The sequence below is a fragment of the Macaca thibetana genome, chromosome 20, assembly GCF_024542745.1.
Source record: "Macaca thibetana thibetana isolate TM-01 chromosome 20, ASM2454274v1, whole genome shotgun sequence".
Lineage (NCBI taxonomy): Eukaryota > Metazoa > Chordata > Mammalia > Primates > Cercopithecidae > Macaca > Macaca thibetana.
Window position 1 is genome coordinate 35801478 of NC_065597.1, and position 22812 is coordinate 35824289.

At 43.9% G+C, this 22812-nt stretch overlaps 2 protein-coding genes and 1 long non-coding RNA gene across 11 annotated transcripts in view; 1 reads left to right on the top strand and 2 right to left on the bottom strand.

Moving 5' to 3' along the window:
* LOC126943900 (metallothionein-2) overlaps positions 1–22812 on the bottom strand; it is an 894508-nt gene that overhangs the window by 519205 nt on the left and 352491 nt on the right. The gene's annotated exons all lie outside the window — the stretch shown is intronic.
* MT3 (metallothionein 3) overlaps positions 1–22812 on the bottom strand; it is an 892117-nt gene that overhangs the window by 498069 nt on the left and 371236 nt on the right. Inside the window, exon 1 of one of the 3 annotated variants that reach the window (XM_050773154.1) lies at positions 16337–16340. The exons of the other annotated variants lie outside the window; for them this stretch is intronic. The gene's annotated coding sequence lies outside the window, so the exon portion shown is untranslated. Of the gene's footprint in view, positions 1–16336; positions 16341–22812 lie in introns of those variants that run through there. 3 annotated transcript variants of the gene reach the window in all.
* LOC126943937 (uncharacterized) overlaps positions 1–22812 on the top strand; it is a 198248-nt gene that overhangs the window by 91555 nt on the left and 83881 nt on the right. For 2 of the 3 annotated variants that reach the window (XR_007721889.1, XR_007721890.1), the window contains 2 exons: positions 1101–1280; positions 6629–6866. This is a non-coding gene — a long non-coding RNA (uncharacterized LOC126943937). The remainder of the gene's footprint in view (positions 1–1100; positions 1281–6628; positions 6867–22812) is intronic. The other variant, XR_007721891.1, reaches the window with a different exon arrangement.

Consider the following 22812-nt stretch of genomic DNA (forward strand, 5'->3'; position numbering starts at 1 on the left):
TGCCATTGCACTCCAGCCTGAGTGACAGAGTAAGACGCCATCTCTAAAAAAAAAAAAAAAAAAAAAAAAAAAAAAGCTTATGCCAGTATGATACATTTGTCACAATTAATGAACTAAGATTTATATATTATCTTTAACTAAAGTCCATACTTCATTAGATTTCCTTAGTTTTCCCCCAATGTCCTTTTCTATTCCAGGATCCTGTCCAGGACACCATATCACATTTAGTTGTCAAGTCTCCTTAGTTCCTCTTGGCTGTGACAGTTTTTAAGACTTCTCTTGTTTTTGATGACCTTGACCGTTCTGAGGAGCACTGGTCTTGGGTTTTGTAGAATGCCCCTCACTTCAGCCTGTCGGATGTTTTTCTCGTGATTAGGCTGGGGTATTGTTTTTTTGGGAGGAAGACCACAGAGGTCAAGAGCCATTCTCAGCACATCTCATTAAGGGTCTGTACTGTCCATATGACTTACCACTGTCGATGCAGACCTTGATCACCTGGCTAAGGTAGTGTTCATCAGGTTTAGCAACTGTATTTTCATTTGCTAAATCTGTAACTCGATTCCAGGCCTGTCAGTCTTTCATGCTCAGACCTTTGCTTACTGCTGCAGCCATTTTTCTGCTCCAACCATAGTGAACTGCTAATAATTCCTCTAATGAACTACTCTCTGTCTCTCTTACTGCCAGGCCTTAGGGCTTGCTCTTTCCTTCGCCTGAAATGTTCCACTCCCCCACAACCTCCCATCCACACCTCCCCTTCACCCGATTAACTTACTTTTCAGTTGGGCTTCAGTGTTCTGCTTAGGTCTCACTCCTTCCGGGAAGATTTCTTGCACCTTCCTCTGCCGAGACCAGATTAAGTGTTGCCTCTCTGCCCTGGTCCTACTCTGTTGTGATATTTACCACCCTGTGGTTGTGATCTGTTTGCTTGTCTCCCTGACCCCAGTGCAACCCTGACATCTTACGCAGTTTCTTGTTGCAACTCAATAAATAATTGCTGAATAAATGAATGGTTATACCAGGCACTTCAGGTAAGGCCTTTAATACACTACCTGCCTTGTAAACAGTGGATGCTCAGTAAATGCTTGTCTTTTTCAATGTAGGAAAAATAATCTTCCCTGGATCTGAGCAACTGTATTAAGTTTGTGCTTGTCCGACACCTGCAACACATGCCCCTACCTGGAGAAGAGAGTCTGGAACAATTGGTCTCCTAGGATTCCCTGAAAGTCACAGTTACCTGCATCAAAGTATCAAGGAGGCCACTTAATGACAGAAATGTTAGGGTAAGTAGGCTACTTTCCATCAATTTGCAGATTAAAAATGCATCTTTCTCCCAGTGGAGAAACTGAATTATGAACCCCTTTGCCAAGATTTCCATAGTTGGGCGCCCTGACCCATTGTTTTTTAGTGAAAGAGACAAAGGGACCCACCTCCTTCTCTTTTTGCTGACCACATGCCACACACATGTAAAGGACATGTGTACCTATTGTTCCTTGTCCTTGATGATGAGTACACTTGTACATTGATGTATTTATTAGTGTTTTGCTTTTCACTAATCCGGCATAGTTGTGACCCCACCCCTGAGACCTAAAGGAAGGAGACACCTCACAGGGGGTCTCAGGAATCTCTGATGAACCTTAGGACTAATTATAATGTCTTTCATTTATTATTACTTTATGCCAGCTATTTTATCTACCTCACCTCTAATCATCTCAATGACCTTGCACGTTAAGAATTATTCATCCCATATTACAAATGAGAAACCTAAGGTGTGGGTGCTTAAGAAATTTTCCCAAAGTTTTTTTGTGGTGGAGCCAGCTTGGAGCTAGGGCAATAGACTTCAGAGTCTCAGCTCCATCCTCTCCATGGTTTAGAAGGTTCTATAAGAGACAACCAGCATCCCCCAAGGGCTTGTGCTCATTGGAATGGATCTCAGGTCCACTCCTTCCTTTGTATCCCCAGGTCACCTCACTAGAGCAGACCTCCATCAGTCGGTGTTTACCCACCTTCCAGAGCCTCCTTCCTGGACTCTTGCCCTCGGATTCCCCACCCATAGAACTCTCACACTGCCATCGCCCAACTCAGGATCCCAAGAATGCCCATTTTCAGCCTTATAAATCCTTTACCTTGCTTTACCTTATAAATAAGGTAAATCCTTTACCTTTACCTTATAAATCCTTTACCTTACCAAGACCCTATAGTCTATTTATTTTCCAAACCTTCTCTCCAAGCATCAGATTCCTCATGAAACTTACACTGACTAGTCCGCCACCCACCTCCCTCTCCTTGGATCTTCATGGCACCTAGGTATGCAAAGCATAAAGTAATGTAGAATGCCCTTCTGGCTTATGTGGAACCACAGGGGAGTCCCCTGCGTTTCTAATATGGTTTCCCCATCTGGAATGACACCTCCTGAAGGACAAAAACCTCTTGTTAAAAGAGTCAACTTTATTGAGGTATAACATACATACACCAAAATGCGCCTGTTTTTTTAAGTGTTCATTTTGATAAGGTTTGACAGATGTATACACCCATGTAACCACCATCACAACCAAGATATAGAACATTTCTATCACCCCAGAAATACCTCTGAGCCCCTTTGTAGTAAATTCTTCCACCCCCCGACCCAGGCAGCCGCTTGCTGGATTTCTATTCATATAGATTAGTTTTGCCTGCCCTTGAACTCCACAAAAGTGCAGTCATAAAGGTTGTAGTCTTTTGTGTCAGTCTATTTTGGTTAGCATGATGTTTTAAAGATTCCTCCTTACTGTTTATTATTTTTTTGTTGCTGAGTGGTATTCTATGATAGAGACTATACTACAACTTGATTGTCCATGTTGACTAAATTTGGGGCTGTTTCACATTTTTGGCTATTGTGAATAAAGTAGCTATGAATGTTTACACACAAGCCTTTTGTGAATGTGTTTTCATTTCTCTTATTTGCATACCTCCGAGTGAAACTTTTAGGTCATATAGTAAATATAAGATGTTCAACTTTGACACTGCCAAACTGTTTTCCAAAGTGATGATTCCATTTCACACCCCTATCAGCAGTGTATGAAAGTTCCAGTTGTTTCGCATCCTCACCAACTCTCAATGCTGTCAGTGTTTTAAATTTTAGTGGGTATGTAGTCACATCTCATTATGGTTTTACTTTGCATTTCCCTGATGATGTGCTCACTGGACACTTGTGTATTTTCTTTTCGAAATGTCTGCTGAAAAATTTATCTTTAAAATTTTCAATTTGTCTTTTTAATTATTGCATTATGAGTTCTTTTTATATTTGTATATAAGTCCTACCAGATATATGTATGAGTATTTTCTTCTGGACTGTGGATTGTCTTTTCGCTTTCTTAGTGTCTTTTCACTTGTCTTTTGAAGACAAGAAGTTTTAAATTTTGATGCAATTCAATTTATCAATTTTAATCAATTTTTTTCTTTATGGTTAGTATATTTTCTGTCCTGTCTATGAAATCTTTATCTGCCCCCTGTAATCCCAACACTTTGGGAGGCTGAGGCAAGCGGATCACGAGGTCAGGAGTTCGATACCAGTCTGACCAACATGGTGAAACCCTGTCTCTACTAAAAATACAAAAATTAGGCGGGCATGGTGGCATGTGCCTGTAATCCCAAGTACTCAGGAGGCTGAGTCAGGAGAATCACTTGAACCCGGGAGGCAGAGGTTGCATTGAGCCAAGATTGCACCATTGCACTCCAGCCTGGGTGACAGACTGAGACTCCATCTCAAAAAAAGAGAAATGTTTCCCTTTATCTCTGATGATATTCCTTGCCTTGAAGTCTATTTTGATATGAATATAGCTCTTCCAGCTATAGTGTGTGCATGGTGTATCATTTCCCTATACTTTCACCTTTAAACTATGTTTGTATATATAATGTTAATTTCTTGAGTAATATAGCTGGGTCTTACTTTTTTGTCCAGTTTGACAATTTCTGCATTATAATTTCTTCATTTAGTCCACTTACCTGTAATGCAATTATTGAAATGGTTGGCTTTAAGTCTACTAACTTGCTATTTGTTTCATTTATTTTTTGTTCTTTTCCTGTCTTTTCTTGAATGATAATAATTGAATGTTTTTTGTATTCCATTTTATTTTACTATTTTTCATTTTATTATTAATACATTTTATTGTTTATATTACTATTATTTCATTTTATTTCTTCTTTTTCTGTGTGTGTTTATTCTAGGGATTGCAATATGTGTCTTTAACTACCAAAGTATATCTCCAAAAACTATGCTACTTTGCATATTAGACCCTTAAAACAGTATGCTTCCATTTCTCCTGCCATGCTGTGTGCTATTATTGTTACATATTTAATTTCTACATATGTTATAAATCCCACAATACATTGTTATTATCTTTGCTTTAGACAATGATCACTTAAAGGAATTTTTTTTGTTTGTTTTTTGAGACGGAGTCTTGCTCTGTCGCCCAGGCTGGAGTGCAGTGGCCGGATCTCAGCTCACTGCAAGCTCCGCCTCCCGGGTTCAAGCCATTCTCCTGCCTCAGCCTCCCGAGTAGCTGGGACTACAGGCGCCCGCCACCTCACCTGGCTAGTTTTTTGTATTTTTTAGTAGAGACGGGGTTTCACCGTGTTAGCCAGGATGGTCTCGATCTCCTGACCTCGTGATCCACCCGTCTTGGCCTCCCGAAGTGCTGGGATTACAGGCTTGAGCCACCGCGCCCGGCCGGAATTTTTTAAATGAGACACAAAACGTCATTGTGGCCCTCCAGTTAGAGTAGGGGATTATGTGGGCTAGGTTAATCAATGGAGTTTCAGCTCAGTTCCAATTTACAGTGGGTCCAGTAGGTCCCTGGACCTATCCTGTAGGTATTTTCCCAGTTCTAGAATGCATAATTAGAATAGGCATAATTGGAATAGACATGGCTGGCAGAATTTCCACATTGGTCCCCCAACCTGTGGGAGTGAAGGATATTATGGTGGGAAAAGCCAAATGGAAGCCATTAGAGCTGCCTCTACCTAGGAAAATAGTAAATCAAAAACAATATCACATCCTTGGAGAGTTTACAGATATTAGTGCCACCATCAAGGACTTGAAAGATGCAGGGGTGGTGACTCTCATCACATCCCCATTCAAGTGTCCTATTTGGCCTGTGCAGAAGACAGATGGATCTTGGAGAATGACAGTGGATTATTGTAAGCTTAATAAAGTGGTGATTTCAATTGCAGCTGCTGTACCAGATGTAGCTTCCTTACTTAAGCAAATTAACACATATCCTGGTACCTGGTATGCAACTGTTGATCTAGCATATGGCTTTTTCTCCATACCTGTCCATAAGGCCCACCAGAAGCAGTTTGCCCTCAGGTGACAAGGTTAGTAATACACCTTCACTGTCCTACCTCATGGGTATGTCAACTCTCCAGCTGTATGTCATAATCTAGCTCCCACGGATCTTGATTGCTTTTACCTTCCACAAGCTATCACACTGGTCCATTACGTTGATGACATTAAGCTGACTGGACCTAGTGAATGAGAAGTAGCAACCACTGTGGACTTATTGGTAAAATATTTGCATAACAGAGGGTGGGAAATAAATCCAAATAAAATTCAGGTGTCTTCTACTTCAGTGAAGTTCTGGGGGTATAGTGATGTGGGGCTGTCGGGATATCCCTTCTAAGGTGAAGGATAAGTTGTATCTGGTCCTCCCTACAACCAGGAAATAGTCACAACACCTAGTGGGCCTATTTGGATTGTGGAGGCAACACATTCCTCATTTGGATGTGCTGCTCTGGTCCCTTGATGAGGTGACTGAAAAGCTACTAGTTTTAAGTGGGGCCCAGAACGGGGGAAGGCTCTGCAACAGATCCAGGCTGCTGCACAAGCTGCTCTGGTTCTTGGACCACATGATCCAGCAGATTCCATGGTGCTTGAGGTGTCAGTGTCAGATAGGGATGCTGTCTGGAGCATTGGCAGGTCCCTATAGGTGAATCATAAAGGAGGCCTTGAGGGTTTGGAGCGAGGTCCTGCTTGCATCTGCAGATGACTACTTTTTTTTTTTTTTTTTTTTTTTTTTGAGATGGAGTTTCTCTCTTGTTGCCCAGGCTGGAGTGCAGTGGCACAATGTCAGCTCACCGCTCACCACAACCTCCGTCTCTTGGGTTCAAACGATTCCCCTGCCTCAGCCTCCTGAGTAGCTGGGATTACAGGCATTTGCCACCATGCCCAGCTAATTTTGTATTTTTAGTAGAGATGGAGTTTCTCCATGTTGGTCAGGCTGGTCTTGAACTCCCGATCCCAGGTGATCTGCCTGCCTGGGCCTCCCAAAGTGCTGGGATTACAGGCATGAGCCACCGCGCTTGGCCTACTACTCTCTTTTTGAGACACAGAAAACCTAGTCGGTCTGCTACTGGGCCTTAATATAATAGAAACTGAATGCTTGATCATGGGCCACCAAGTTTCCTTATGACCTGAGCTGCCTATCATGGAGTAGGTGTTATCTGACCCATCTAGCCACAAAGTCAGGCATGCACAGCAGCATTCCATTATCGAATGGAAGTGGTATATACGTGATTGGACTGAGCAGGCCCTGAAAGCACAAGTAAGTTAGATGAAGAGCTAACCTAGCTCCTCTCTCTCTCTCTCTTCCAGAGTGGGATGCCTTTTCTTCTGCCCTTGGGCATCAGATTCCAGGTTCTTTAGCCTTTGGACTCCGGGACTTGCACCAGTGGCTCCCCTGGGGTTCTCAGACCCAGAGCCTCAGGCTGCAGACTGCACTGTTGGCTTTCTGAATTTTGAAGCTTTTAGACTTGGACTGAGCCACGCAACTAGGTTTTCTCATTCTCCAGCCTGCAGACAGCATACCATGGGACTTTGCCTTTGTAATCATGTGAGTCAGTTCTCCCTAATAAATTCATATATATATATCCCATTGGTTCTGTCCCTCTGCAGAACCGTGACTGATACAGCCATGTCCTCTTAGTCTTTCTTTGTCTATTCAGCCTTCTTCCCGCTATGTGTGTCAGACTGAATAGTTTTTACTGTCTTGTGTTCAAATTCACTGATATTTTATTCTGCATTATCTAATCTGATCTTAGTCCTATCCAGTTAATATTTTTATTGCAGATGCTGTATTTTGAGCTCTAGAAGTTCTATTTGGATTTTTAAAAGTAGTTTCCATTTCTCTTCTCATTTGGTTCATGTTTTCCTTTAGCTCCTTGAAACTATTATAGCTGTTTTCGATTCCTTATCTGCCAATTCCGACATCTCTGTCATTTCTGATCTGCTTGCAAAGATTGATTTTTCTGTTAGAGCTTACATTTTCCTGATTATTTTCATGCAGAACATTGTGAATGTTGTTATTGATTTTCCCACCTCAGCCTCTAGAGTCACTGGGATTACAGACGTGGGCCACCACGCCTTGGACCACGTGTAAATTCTCATAGTTGTTCAGTTTACAGCTCACTGGGAATTGTTCTTTTTCTGATAATTGTTCTCTGTGTGATCTTTTGGAGCCCTATCCTACAAATATGCAGCTTAATGTTTAGACAAATACTCTAGGGCACCCAACGAGGATGTCTGGAGCTCTTTCTCCTTGTAGCTGCTTCTTCTTTGGTACTGTGTCCCTCACATTCCAGCCACCTCAACCTCCCTTAACTTTGATCCCTGTCTCTTCATCTCAGGAAGGTTCCTATCTGATTGTGTTCCTCCTCTGTTCTGGGTTATAGGCAGAAATCCAGGGTCTCACCTCAATTGTTTATATTTTCACAAGCATGACAAGCCTGTGATATGTGTTGACAATATCTGAAAGCATTAATAGTTGTTTCATACATTTTGTTTAGCATCATAAACATTTGTAATAGCAAAACCAGTTGATACCAGTGATTTCATCATGGTCAGAAGCAGAATTCTAGGAGCCACTTTACAAACTTCTCTATTTGTCCTTTTTTAAACTATGCACTGAGCACAAAACAGAATTAGGGAAATCTCATGGGTCTGCCCACCTCTGATGTTCTGCTGATATTCTAGGACAGAACATGACATTGGGACAGGATTTTTTTTTTTGAAGAATCAAAGCCCTAGAGAGACTGGACCTCTTCCTTTGGAAATAGACTGTCACACCTATAAGGTCTTCTCTGTCAACTCCAAGGCCAAAGACTTAATCACTGTGTCTAGAAACCATCATAACTGGTGCACATAGGGCCAAGTGTATGGTGACTCCAGTCACTGCCATGTGGTTGTCTGTCCTCAGGAGTAACTGGTCTCTGAATTTATTCTAACTACAGGTCACGAATGGCTCAGCAATCCAGCAGAAAGCCCAGGGTCAGCTGGGCCAATATGCTAACAGGAGTGAAATACATTGGATATAGAAAGATAGGGGCAAAGGATGTGGGAGATGATTACCCAACCCAGGAAGACTTCATAGCTCAAAAGTCGAACAGAGAGAAGGAAGGAGGGATGAGCATGTTGGTTCATTCATTACATAATTTGAATGCCTGTAATTTACCAGGCACTGACAATTTGTGGTGTCTTCAGTGAAAGATAATGTTGGCACACATATATTTCTGTGTGATTAGGAAAGGAACCAAACAGGCCATGCCTCCCCTTGTGGTTTCCATGGCTGCATCCTTTTCTCTCTGCATCTTTGCAAGTTTCATTTTCCTCTCCTCACCCTGGTTTTACCTCCCTGTGGTCTGAATGATCTGAATGTCCGGGCTTCTCAGTTGCCCCCTAGAAACAGTGAGAGTATGTTCAGAGTTAGGGTAGGGAGAAGTTGGGTTGAATCAAAGAAGGAATCACAAGAGCTGGGTTAGACTATTTGTATTTAACTGATAGAGAAAATTCATATGTTCTGGCCGGGCACTGTGGCTTACACCTGTAATCCCAGCACTTGGAAGTCTGAGGCAGGCAGATCACCTGAGGTCAGGAGTTGGAGACCAGCCTGGCAAACATGGAGAAACCCTGTCTCTACTAAAAATACAAAAGTAGCTGGGCATGGTGGCAAATACCTGTAATCCCAGCTACTCAGGAGGCTGAGGCAAGCAAATCACTTGAACCAGGGAGGCGGAGGTTGCAGTGAGCCGAGATCACACCATTGCCCTCCAGCCTGGGCAATGAGAGCAAAACTCCGTCTCAAAAAAAAAAAAAGGAAATTCATATGTTCTTAATATACTGGCTGGAGCCTTCTGGGAAGGACCTTTGAGGCCCAGTAACATTTTATGACATCACTGGAGAGGATTTTCCAGATGCAGGCAGAACTGGATGTGCTACAGTAGAAAGCCCATGGGCTTGGGAGCCACACAGAAATTCCTGTTTTCAAATCCCCACTCTGCCACTTATTATCTGTGTGCTCTTGGATGAGTTATTTAATCTCCTCGGACCCCAGATTCCTCACCTGAAGTGGGGACGTTTTACTTCTTAGTGCCGTTAGGAAGGTCAAAAGAGGAATGTGAAAAGGGCCAACTGCTGATGCAGGATATGTGCACATTTATTGGCTCCTTCCTTGTACGGTTTTGTTCCCTTCACTCCTAAAACTACACAAGAAAGAAGATTCTTGGTGGGGTCAGGGGGTAACAGTGGTACCTGTGCAGTCTCCACTTCCTCAGTGCTTCTCAGGTGGGACAGGTGAGCCAGGGCAAGTGGCAAACCCAGGAAGCAACTTGGATTTGTCCACTGGCAGGCTTTTGGGGAAATTGAACCCAGGGATGCTTTGGTAACATCTTCCCCACTGTGTCTTCAGATCTCTGACCTTAAAAAGCACTGTCTCTTCTACTCTCTCTTTTTTAAATTATTTATTTATTTATTTATTATTATACTTTAAGTTCTAGGGTACATGTGCACAACGTGCAGGTTTGTTACATATGTATACATGTGCCATGTTGGTGTGCTGCACCCATTAACTCGTCATTTACGTTATACATATTTCCTAATGCTATCCCTCCCTCCTCCCCGCTCCCCACAATAGGCCCCGGTGTGTGATGTTCCCCTTCCTGTGTCGAAGTGATCTCATTATTCAATTCCCACCTATGAGTGAGAACATGCGGTGTTTGGTTTTCTGTTCTTGCAATAGTTTGCTCTTTTGACCTCTGAGGCAAGCAGATAGGTAATTACCTCCTTTTGGCCAGATAAGGAGACTGACTCTGATGTCATTTGTCCATGGTGACCAGGTCTTTCGTTATAGAGCTGCCTCACACCTTCATCAGTGCTTGGTCAGCTGCCAGCCTGCTTCCAGGAAGCTGTGGGGTCCAGACACGAAGGGTCAGATGACTATGGTCCTAGCAGAAGCCCCAAATGCTGATTTCCTCATTTTCATCTTGTTTTGAGGACCTGTGATTCAGATGTTTAGGGATCCCTTTGACTAGTTGACCATAGCTTTCACCCTCCTGTGATCCTGAATTCTGGCTGCTCTGTGGTGATCATGGATCCACTGGGGACACATGTGAGCCAATTCCTTGGCAAGAGCACAGCTCACAGAATGTCCAACTGAGGGCTGAGAGTGCTGGCTATTTTCCACCAAGGGCCATCCCTTAGTGGGTGAGATTTGCTCCTTCTGAGATGTTAACTCCCTAGCACTTCCAGTTTGCCCCAGGCATGGGTCAGCCTGCTCCTGTCACCAGGGAATTCCTTAGGCAGTAAGACACAGGTGTTTGAAGTAGGAAGCTGTCGTCATGTGTGAGGATTGCTGATGATGGTCCAGGGTAGGTCACACATTTGCAGTAACCTCCAACCTGGTTATCAACTTAATATGTAGTGTGTCTCTTTTCCTTCATTCCTTTACTTATTATTTGATAAATATTTGTCGAACATCTGTTATATGCTAGCTGCTGTGCCTGAAGTACTAGTACTGGGGATCCAGCAGTCAACAGGACAAGCTAGTCCCAGTTCCCAAGGAACATAACATCATAATAGCTTATGTTCATTGAGGTGTGGACAGAGTACTTACGACAAATGCTAGAGCATTTTTACCTACACCAAAAACACAGCCCAACAATCTTTTGTTTCCCCCTCAGCGATTTCAAGCCATCTTCACACATCTACGATCCTCTACTGCACCCAACAACCCTCTGAGCTCCGTTCCCACCTGTCTACCTTGCATTGCCACTTGGGTGTCTCCAGGCACCTTGGACGTGGCAAGTCCCCCAAGCCCACTCCTCTTCTCATGTTCCTTGACTCGGGAAATGGCATCACCATCTGCCAGCTGCCATGAAATGCAGGTTTCATCCTTGTTTTCTCCCACTCCTTTCCCATGCTCCCCGCATCCGAATGGCTACTGATGGTAACACCCTTACTGAGCACTTAGGCTATCACAGGCACCACCCTGAGCACTTTGCCTCTATTATCTCATTTAATCCTCACAACCCCGAAAGGTACAGAATCTCACTGTCTACATTTTACCAATGAGGAAACTGAGACCAGGAGAGGTAAGTAAGTCACAGTTACCCAGCCAGTGTAACCAGAGCCAGGATGGAATCAAGCAGCCCGTTTTTAGAGCCTGCTGTCTTAAGTCATTACCATAGTGCTTCTTAGTCCAGTGGGCGAGACAGGCATTAAACCAAGAATTCTACAAATAATTATTTAATTACCATGGTGACAAGTGCCATAAGGAGAAGGGAAAGAAGCTTTGTTTAAGACAGCAGAGAGCTCACTTAAGGAAGGGAAATGTTTCTGTGAAGATGTACCCTTTACGCCGAGCATTGTGGGGGACCTGCTCATTACATCAGCAAGAGGGGGACACGTTGAGGGATAGCAGATGTCCATCACAGACCCAGAAGGATCAGGCCGTTGCCACCCCCTTCACACCCCACAAATGGCCAGCCACCTGTGTTCCTTAATGCGCAGCGTGGTCTGGTCTTTTTAACTTAATTCTTTTCTGAAATGTAGACTGACAGGAGTTGCTCTGGTTGCTCTTCTATGCCCTAGACCAAGGATTGGCAAACTTTTACTGCGCAGAGCCAGATAGTAAATATTTTAGGCTGTGCAGGCCAATGGTCTCTGTCCCAACTCTTCAACTGCTGTAGTAGTGCAGAAGCAGCCATAGACAATATGGAAATGAATGAGTGTGGCTGTGTTCCAATAAAACTTTATTTATGGACACTGAAATTCAAATTTCATATACGATTTACATGTCACCAAGTATTATTTTTCTTTTGATTTTTCCAACCATTTAAAAATGTAAAAGCCATTCTTAGCTGGTGGGCTGGCCGTACAAAAACAGGTGGCAGGCTGTATTTGGCTGGTGGCTGTAGTTTGCAGATGCCACCCCAGACCTGTATTTCCAGCTACCCTGCAGACATCTCTTTACCCTTGTCTGCTGCACAAGCCCCCTGCAAAATGAACATCTCTAAAACTCAAGCTCATCACTTCAGTGAAATCAACTCCTCCTCATACTCTGATCTTCATTAATGACCTGGAGTGTCTGTCCATCAGGGGATGTTGGGGCAGGAAAAAATGCACAAGGAACTCTCTGTTCTAGCCACACTAGCCTGTTCTTACTGCTCAAATGTGCCCGGCATACTCCTGCCTTTGCTCAACATCTGCCCCACCTCTCCTCCTAAGGTTTGCGTCTACTCCCTGTCAGCGTTTCATCACCTCCCACTCCTCACCGCCTCCAGTCTGGCTTCCACCCCATCGCTCCACAAAAACAGCTCCCACAAAGGTCACTGATGACCTCAGTGTTGCTAAGCCCAAAGGACATTCTTCAGTTCTCATCTTACTTGCAATTGACACCGTTGACCACTCTATCCTTCCTGAAACACTCCCTCTGACTTGGGCTGCTGTTTCTCTTTCTTCTTTATGCTCTTTCGCTCTACTCCTGGACCTGACATGCTAGAATTCCTCAAGGCTGATTCCAGAGCCTGTTGAGCTTTTCCCTCTTTCTGCTGACCTTGGCCCATCACGCATCTGTACCTCCCATCCTGACTTCTCCCCTGAGCTGCAGCTCATATATCTAGCTTTTTACCTCACATCTCCTTGTGGATGCCTTAAAACACCTCAGACTATACATGTCCAAAACCAGAATCGTTCATCCAACATCCTATCAATTAACAAGCAGTTACGGAGCACTTGCTGTTTGTCAGACATTGTATTACTTGCCGAGGTCACAATTTTGAGCAAAAAGAAACAGGGTCTCCGTTCCTGCCTTAAAGGAACTTGTAGTCTACTGGGGGAGACACAATATTAGCCAGATTTTCACACATGTGTCTTCACACAGTGCATCTCTGTCTACCATAATAGCTCCTTTCCTTACCTAGGGATTGGCACCACCATCTGTGTGGTCCTGAGTGCCAGGAGTATCATTAACTCTTCCCTTTTCCTTACCAAAGTCCCCAAATCTACCTTCCAGTCTGGTTGACCTACCCCAAATATCTCTTGGCATCATTTCTCCCCATTACTCCTGCTGCCCTCCCAGTCCTGACCTCCACCCTATCTCCTGCCAGACAGGTTCGTCCACTCTGGCCCTCATCTAGTCTCCACACTTCAGTTAGATCATCTTTCCAAGATAAAACTCTCACCTTGCCACCTCCTATCTTCTCACCACACAAGGACACCAATAAAAATATTTCCAATACTATCCATTGTTCTTAGAATAAATGATGGTGGCTTCTCACCAAGACCCTCAAGACCCCACCTGCCTCCGTGGCCCTGTTTCTCATGCACTATTTCCCACTTGCCACATTCCAGCCTCTGGGCCTATTTCAGACTCTTACTCTTACGCTTCTTTCTCATCTTAAAGCATGTTGCTGCCCATGTCGGGAATGCTGCGGTCTCCTCTTTCTGCATGGATGTTTTTGACTCACCCTTCGGATCTCATTCTGCTATCCTCAGCAAGGGCCCACTTTGAATTTTCTACTGGGCTAGATGTCGCTATTAGAGCCTTGGACAGAACCTCAGAGTGCCCCTTATGGCATTGGCTACATGCAAGTTACATCTGAAGGTTTGACGCTTTGGTTAACATCTGCCTCCCATGTAGCTCCTCAAGGGCCGGGACTTTATCTCTTTTTACTGGAAAGTCTCTTGTCAGCTACTAGCACAGTGTCTAACGGCAAGTGAGTGCCCAATAACTATTTGTTAATCAGATGGATACTTGGATGGATGAATGCCATTTTCCTGCCTGAAACACTTTTCCTATTCTTTTTTTCTATCCCTTCAAGGTCAGCTCAAATGCTGCCTCCCACAGGAAGCCTTTCTTGATACTCTTAGGGCAAATTCTGTCCCAGTATTGATGGCCTTTTCCTTGGGTTATTGTGTTTATAGCTGTTGTCTTTATGGTCCCAATGTTTCCTGAGATCCAGAGCCAGTCTTGATCATCTTTATATCTCCCACTTGGCTTGTTGCCTTGGACATAAGAAGAGCATAAAGAACACTTGCAGACTTGATTTCTTTTCTTTTTTTCTTTTTTTTTTTTTTGGACAGAGTCTTGCCCTGTCGCCCGGGCCGGAATGCAGTGGCATGATCCTGGCTCACTGCAACCTCCGCCTCCCGGGTTCAAGCAATTCTCCTGCCTCAACCTCCTGAGTAGCTGGGATTACAGGTGCCTGCCACCACACCTGGCCAATTTCTGTATTTTTAGTAGAGATGGGGTTTCACCATGTTGGCCTGGCTGTTCTCAAACTCCTGACCTCAAATGATCTGCCGGCCTTGGCCTCCCAAAGTGCTAGGTTTACAGGCGTGAGCCACCGTGCCCGGCCTTGATTCTCCTTATAGTCTTGGTCATTCTGATTCTGACCATAATCCATCCTCTAAATATGATGGCCAGCCACTGAGGGGGGTCGAGTAGGGGACACGCCTTGCACTACTATCTTTGTCATCTCGCTGTGCCTCTTTACCTAGAAGCAACTGAGCTGCCCAAAACGCCTCCCTCTCCCAAGCTCCCTATAAGACTTAATGCAAAATTTCCTGTTATTACTATTACTTTTGTGATTTGTTCATGATTCAGCAAGCTTTTTTTTTTTTTTTTTTTTTTTTGAACAAGTTTCTTCACTGCCTGGGGACCCATTTCATTCCACCTGCAGATTTGTTACACATAATTTTTCTAAAAATCCCCTTACCTGTGTTTTTATCAACAGCTGTTTCCAAGGCCTTAATTACTTTTTTAGTTGTATTTGTTTGCCCCTCTCCCATCGTTTTTCTTACTAAAGTCTGATGACTAAAATAAGCATGTAGTAATTCAGCTTCCTCTCCTCCCTCTTGCAATTTTGGAATAGCTCCTATGGGATACCGGTTCCCAAAGTCATAATTTTGTTTAAAAAATTTATCATATGATTTTATTTTAGCACTGCCGGTGTTTTATAATCCTGTTTAAATCCATGAATTACAGATCCCCACTTTGTTTCTTCACCGTTCAACGCTTTCATTTGTACTGTGAGCTCCAATCTACGTGGCATGTTGGGAGAGTAGGGTGTTCTGATTACTTGAATATTCTGGTTAGCTGAGTTACTGTAATTGGTATGCATGGACTCCCAATTTTCATAAAGTTAAAAGTACAGTACACTTTCCCTCACTATATTGCTACGCTAATTGTTTAAAACACAATTTTTTTTTTTTTTGAGACGGAGTCTCGCTCTGTTGCCCAGGCTGGAGTGCAGTGGCGGGATCTCAGCTCACTACAAGCTCCGCCTCCCAGGCGCCCGCCACCTCGCCCGGCTAGTTTTTTGTATTTTTTTAGTAGAGACGGGGTTTCACCGTGTTATTAGCCAGGATGGTCTTGATCTCCTGACCTTGTGATCTGCCCGTCTCGGCCTCCCAAAGTGCTGGGATTACAGGCTTGAGCCACCGCGCCCGGCCCTTTTTTGTTTTTTTTGAGACCGAGTCTCACTCCGTCACCCAGGCTGGAGTGCAGTGACGCGATCTCAGCTCACGCCGCTTCCCAGGTTCAAGCAATTCTCCTGCCTCAGCATTCCGAGTAGCTGGGACTACAGGCACATGCCGCCACACCTGGCTAATTTATTTTGTATTTTAGTAAAGATGAGGTTTCACCGTGTTGCCCGGGCTGGTATCGAACTCCTGAGCTCAAGCAATCCACCCGCCTCAGCCTCCTAAAGTGCTGGGATTGCAGGTGTGAGCCACCGTGCCCGGCCTAAAACACTCTTGATGCTTTCTACATGCCAGGTACTGTCTGAAGGGCTTAACATGTTTCCGCCTTTCATCCTGACAGATATTCTACAACTTGATTTGGGTGCGTAAACCACAGACCCAGAGAAGCTAAGTAACCTGCATAAGGCCACAGGGCTGGTACATTGTCACATCAGGATTTTTGACTCCAAAACTTTCAACTGTCATAATGAAATTCCTGGTTTGCCTTTTTCTTAAGATCCAGAAGGCCCCTCAGTCTTTCTTAGTTCCTCCAGGGAGTTATGAGGACCCCCACTTATCACTGTGACATGGTCCAGAGAGTGTAGAAGCTTTTACTAGTTTGCCTTTCCTTTGCTTTTGCCCTCTGGTCCCCATAGGGGCTTTGAAACTCATACATTATAAATAGGTTCTAAGATTCTGGGCTCAAGGATTATAAGAACTGAGAGGCTGGTGCATAAAGAATTGGTTTAAAATCTTACTTTAGGCCGGGCACAGTGGCTCATTCCTATAATCCCAGGACTTTGGGAGGCTGAGGCGGTCGCATCACGAGGTCAAGAGATTGAAACCATCCTGGCCAACATGGTGAAACCCCGTCTCTACTAAAAATACAAAAATTAGCTGGGCATGGTGGTGCATGCCTGTAGTCCCAGCTACTCAGGAGGCTGAGACAGGAGAATCACTTGAACCCAGGAGGCTGAGGTTGCAGTGAGCGGAGATTGTGCCATTGCACTCCAGCCTGGGTAACAGGAGGGAGACTCCATCTCAAAAAAATAAAAAAAAAAAATAAAAAATCTTACTTTATATCCCCTGAAAAATATCTAAGAAACTCAGGCTACACCTGATATGAAAGACCTGGATCAATCAGTCTATCAACAAATCTTTATTAAAAGCCACTAAATGCAAGGCACCATGCTCAGTGCTGTGGGCAGCTATCTGAGTAGCTCTGGTTTTTACAGTAGAATTGTGATTTGCAGATTTTGATGAAAAGGACTATTTATGGCATGCCAGAGTTTATAAAGCTCATGGCTGTTAAGTCTATTTAAGCCTGAAACTGAGATTGAGGCATTTTCTTGAGGGAAGAAGAAAACAAAACTGAGCACCCATCCCTCTGCTTGGAAGTGTGTAAGTTGAGCTCTTGTGTTATGAAACAGTGGGAACTGAACTGAAATTGGCTTCCCTGGGAAAACCAATAAATAGGAGGCTGCTTGAGCTCACTGCATCTGCAGGGAGGATAAGGATGATATTTAAGAAGAAGGAAAGAAAGAAAAAGAAGGAAAGAAAGAAAAAGAAGGAAAGAAAGAAAGAAAGAAAGAAAAAATAAAGAAGAAAGAGAAAAAGAAAGAGAGAAAGAAAGCCCACCATTTTCATGGTATGTTTCAAGTGCATGTATTTTTTTTTTAAATAACTCCGAACTTATCTTGCCATTTGGAAATGTTAACTTTGGAAAGGGCAACTAGCATAGGAACATGTGGACTGGTTGAGAATGTGAAGATCGTGGAATGGAGAGGAGAGAGTGGCAATGGATTGTCAAAACTTGCAGGGCTGCCTGGAAACATGATATCCAATGAGCAAACCAAGTTTCACAGATCAGTAGGTGGGAATGAAGGGTGTGGAGGGGGCACTACACAGAGAAAACTGGGACATCCCAGAGGGACATTTCACTTGAGAATCATCTGAAGGTGTGCTAACATGGCGAGCAGCAGAGTGCCACCATGGCCGGTGGCAGGGGGAACCCAGTGAAGTTCGGAACTTTTTTTCTGAGACCCTATCCTGTAGATTGAATGTTTGTGTCCCTCCAGAATTTCTATGTGAAGTCCTAATGCCCAGTATGATGGTATTTGAAGGTCAGGCCTTTGGAAGGTGATTAGGTCATGAGGTCAGAGCCCTCATGAATGAGGTTAGTACCCATAGGAAAGAGGCTTGAGAGAGCTCCCTTCTTCCTTCCACCATGTAAGGATGCAGTGAGAAGATGCTGTCTATGAACCAGGAAGTGGGCCCTCACCAGCCACCAAATCTTCTGGCCCCTTGATCTTGGATTTTGCAGTCTCTGTGAGAAAAAACTGTGAGAAATAAGTTTGTGTTATTTATAAGCCACCTGGTTTATGATATTTTGTTATGGCTGCCCAAACATACTATGACAGAAATTGGTACTGGGAGTGAGGTGCTTATGTAACCAATACCTAAGATTGTGGAATTGGATCTGGAACTGGATAATGGGTACAGGCTGGAAGAGTTTTAAGACGCATCCTACAAAAAGATTACATTGCCATGAATGGACCATTAAGGGAAATTCTGGTGAAGGCTTAGAAAAGAAAAAGGAGAGCCTTAGGGAATATCTCAATCTTCTTGGAGAATATGTAAGTAACCCTATACATAATATCGGTAGAAATAGAGACAGTAAGGACCATTCTCATGAGACCTCAGATGGAAATGAGGAACATCAATAAGATGTTTCTCCATTATTGGATAATGGAGAAAAGACCATTCTTGTTATAAAGTGGCAAAGAGCTTGGCCGAATTGTATTTGTGTCCTAGCGTTTTGTGGAAGGTAGAACTTGTGAGCAATGACATAGAATATTTGGCTGAAGAAATTCCTAAGCAAAGTGTCAAAAGCATGGCCTGGCTTCTCTTGACTGCTTATAGTAAAATGCAAGACATAAAAAATGGTTTTAAAATGGAATAATTAATAAAAAGGAAATCAGCTCCAAGTGATCTCATTGTTCAGTTCCCACCTATGAGTGAGAACATGCGGTGTTTGGTTTTCTGTTCTTGTGATAGTTTGCTAAGAATGATGGTTTCCAGCTGCATCCATGTCCCTACAAAGGACGCAAACTCATCCTTTTTGATGGCTGCATAGTATTCCATGGTGTATATGTGCCACATTTTCTTAATCCAATCTGTCACTGATGGACATTTGGGTTGATTCCAAGTCTTTGCTATTGGACTCAGGAAGGGGAACATCACACACCGGGGCCTATCATGGGGAGGGGGGAGGGAGGAGGGATTGCATTGGGAGTTATACCTGATGTAAATGATGAGTTGATGGGTGTAGCACACCAACATGGCACAAGTATACATATGTAACAAACCTGCACGTTATGCACATGTACCCTACAACTTAAAGTATAATAATAATAAATAAATTTAAAAAAAAAAAAAAAGGAAATCAGAACTTGAAGATTTGGAAAATTCTCAGCCTATCTATATTGTTTAAAATGAAAACGTATAGTCAGACAAGAACTCCCTAAGAGTGTGGACAAATGACCATTTGATGAGATTAGTATGGATCAGCCATCTCAACAGAATCCACGAGCTATTGTTCAAGACAATGGAAGAATGAGCCCAAAAGCAATGCAAAAATCATCAGCTGCCACCCCCCCACTACCACTTCCTATCACAGGCCCAGAGTGTAAGGGTACCAGGGGCAGAACAGTTTCAAAGTGGAAGCCACCAGTACCTGCTGGACCTTGGCACACCCTACCTGGCACTGCCTCACATCATGGGCTCCACTCCCCACACTCTGGTGCCATGCTCCTTGGCCACCCCAGATGTGACTCTGACAGGCTCCAGCATGGTGTGGGTGTGCTAAGCGGAGCCTCTGGCTTGGGACCCCAGCCCTAGGGAGCCACAAGGCCCAGGCAGAGAACCACTACGGGGGTAGGGCCCATGCACAGAGCCACCCTGGGGGTGGGGCTGCCCAGAACCTTGGGGGTCCAACCCTTGTCTGGAAGAACTTTGGGGGCAGGAACATAACCCCAATGGGTCCCAGGGGTGAGACCCCCACCCTAGAGGGCCTGGAGAACAGAGAATCAAGCCAGATAGGATTATTCTTGAGTGTTAATGTGTAATGGAATTTGCGCCACTGTTTTGACTTGCTCGGAACCTGTTACTCCTACCCTCCTTCCTATTTCTCTCTTTTGCTATGGAACTGTCTATCCTATGTCTGTCCCACTAGTGCATTTTGGAAGCATATAATTTCTTTGGTTTAACAGTTTATAGCTGGAGGGGAATTTACCTTCAGATGAATCACACTTTGGGTCTCATATCTGATTTAGATGACATTTAGATGAGATGTTGGACTTTGGACTTTTGAGTTGATGCTGGAATGAATTAACTTTTGGGGCTACTGGGATAGAATGAATGTGTTTTGTGTGTGAGAAGGACATGAATTTTGGGAGTCAGGGGTGGAATGCTATGGACTGAATGCCTGTGACCTTCCAAAATTTTTATGTTAAAACCCAAGTCCCAATGTAATGATATTTGGAAGTAGGGTCTTTGGGAGGTGATGAGGATATGAAGGTAGAGCCTTCATGAGGGAAATTAGTGCATTTATAAAAGAGGCATGAGATAGCTCCCTTGCCGCTTCTGCCAAATGAGGACAAAGTGAAAAGATACCATCTATCAACCAGGAAGTGGGCTCTTACGAGACATCAACTCTGCCAGCACCTTTATCCGGGGCTCCCCAGCCTCCAGAACTGCGGTTAAAAAAAATTCTGTTGTGTTTTAAACCACCCAGTCTGTATTTTATTATAGCAGCCTAAATGGAAGAACACACCCTACCTCTTTAAAGAGATATCTGTGGATAAACTGTGAAGAACTGTTCATTGCTTTCCTCCAGTTTAGCAGAGCTGTAGCTATTCATACGGTCTCACGGTGTGGCAGAGTGTTGGAGCTCCGCCTGTCTGCTCTGGAGCTAGACTGTTTAGGTCCAAATCCTTACCAGCTGTGTAACCTGAGGCAAGTGACTCAATCTCTTGTGTTTTAGTTTCTCCATCTGTAAAATGGGCATTGTTAGTAACACCTACTTCGGAGGGATTTCAGGAGGATTAAATGACATAATACACCGGAACAACTGAGAGCAGTGCTTGCACACAGCAAATGGTGAAATAAATGAACTGTGTATTATTATTATTAATTATTTTGAAGTACTCCACTGTATGGCAGTGAGGAGCAGATTTCAGGGACAGGGCTAGGCAGATTTCAGCACTTTTAGCTACCTAAGAGAGGTACTCAGACATTGGGTAAGGCTGTCCTGACCAAAATAGTACAAAGACTCACTGTGATCGTGAATAGATTATTATTACCTTCACTCTCACTTGTCTTTTGGTGAAGCATCACCATTACCTTTGATCATAAAAGACAAGTATATATTTGTACATAGAGAGGGAAAAAAACAGGAGATTTCAACTTCTAGCAGAGCGGTAGGTGACTTCAAGTCCTCATTTCAAACTGCTTTTATCTTCACAAAAACAAAGATGGGGGAAAGAAAATGGAATACCACAGGTAGCATGGCGGGAGGGAGATTACAACCAAAAAAAGGAGAGGTTGGAATCTGAAAGACTTTGATCCGAATATTCCGTTTTAGTGACTTTAAGGCTTGGCTCTGCTGTATAATGACTGTCACTGTAAATGTGTATTTACATGGTCATTATATCATTTCTGCATGAAGCCTACTGGGACTGTGAGCATTCAGTGTTCCTAAAGCCCCTCTGTGCTCAAGGGAGAGGTTTGGGAAGCCATGTGGATGGTCTGTTATTGTATGAAGAATGGGGTGTACTTCTTCGAGGACAAGTTCCCTATAGTTTTGGTGACAAGGTCTGGACAGATACCAGGAGGAACAAGATTAGTCCATGTATTAAACTATGGAGCCAGAAGTGGTGGCTAACCTTATACAATGGGATAGGTAGGGAGGAACTCTGAGGAGACTCCAGGTTCTTCTCCCGTATCTTCAGAGGCCAAGTATGGTCAGCTGCTCTCTTATGGAAGTGGTACTAAGGAGGGAACCGTGCCCTTTGGGTTGTGGTGGTGGTTAGAATGTATCCTAGGCTGGATGCAGTGGCTCACACCTGTAATCCTAGCACTTTGGGAGGCCAAGGTGGGCAGATCACTTGAGCTCTGGAGTTTGAGACCAGGATGGGCAATATAGTGAAACCCAATCTCTACAAAAATACAAAAAAAATTCGCCTGGCATGGTGGCATGCGCCTGTAATCCCAGCTACTTAGGAGGCTAAGGTGGGAGGATCGCTTGAACCTGAGAAGCGGAGGTTGCAGTGAGCCGAGATCCCGCTACTGTACTCTAACCTGGGTGACAGAGTGAGACTCTGTCTCAAAAAAAAAAAAAAAAAAAAAGAATGTATCCAGTTAGATAAGGAAGGAAGCATCCAGAATCTGACTGGGCTGTCCCCAGAGAGGGCCGCGGAAGTTGTAGACCTTGACGAAAAGTAGAAACATGCCTGCTAGGAGAGACCCTGCAGAATCCACAGTACTTAGTTCCTACTTCTGGCAAAAATAACTTGATCTAGAATGGTGGTTAATCGGAGACCCAGAGGGTGGAGCCTCAGTCTGTCGTTTGTGTGTGGCCTGGTTGTTCACTGTGAAAGCTTTATCTGGTGTTGTGTGACCATAGCATCTGGAAGTGGGAAAACGCTGGGGCGTTCCATATATGGCCACAGCCTGCGACCTGAGGATGCTCTGGAGCTCTCCAGGGCACAAGGTACACATCTTTACATGGCAGCTCTGGTCCTGTGGGAACTTCTTCCTATATTTTGGGTGGAAGTTTGATAAAGAAACCTAAATATAGAAAAGAGAAATGTAATACCCACGTTTTTTCTCCTTCTTCTGCTTTCAAATCACATCAATGAGTAGTAGCCAACTATTTGTGTAATTTGTGTTTGGAGTGAATTTCTTGGAGGCAGGGAATTTTATAATAATTTAGCCTATAATTGATCTCTCAGTTGAGACACTTTGCCCTCTGAATTGGTCCA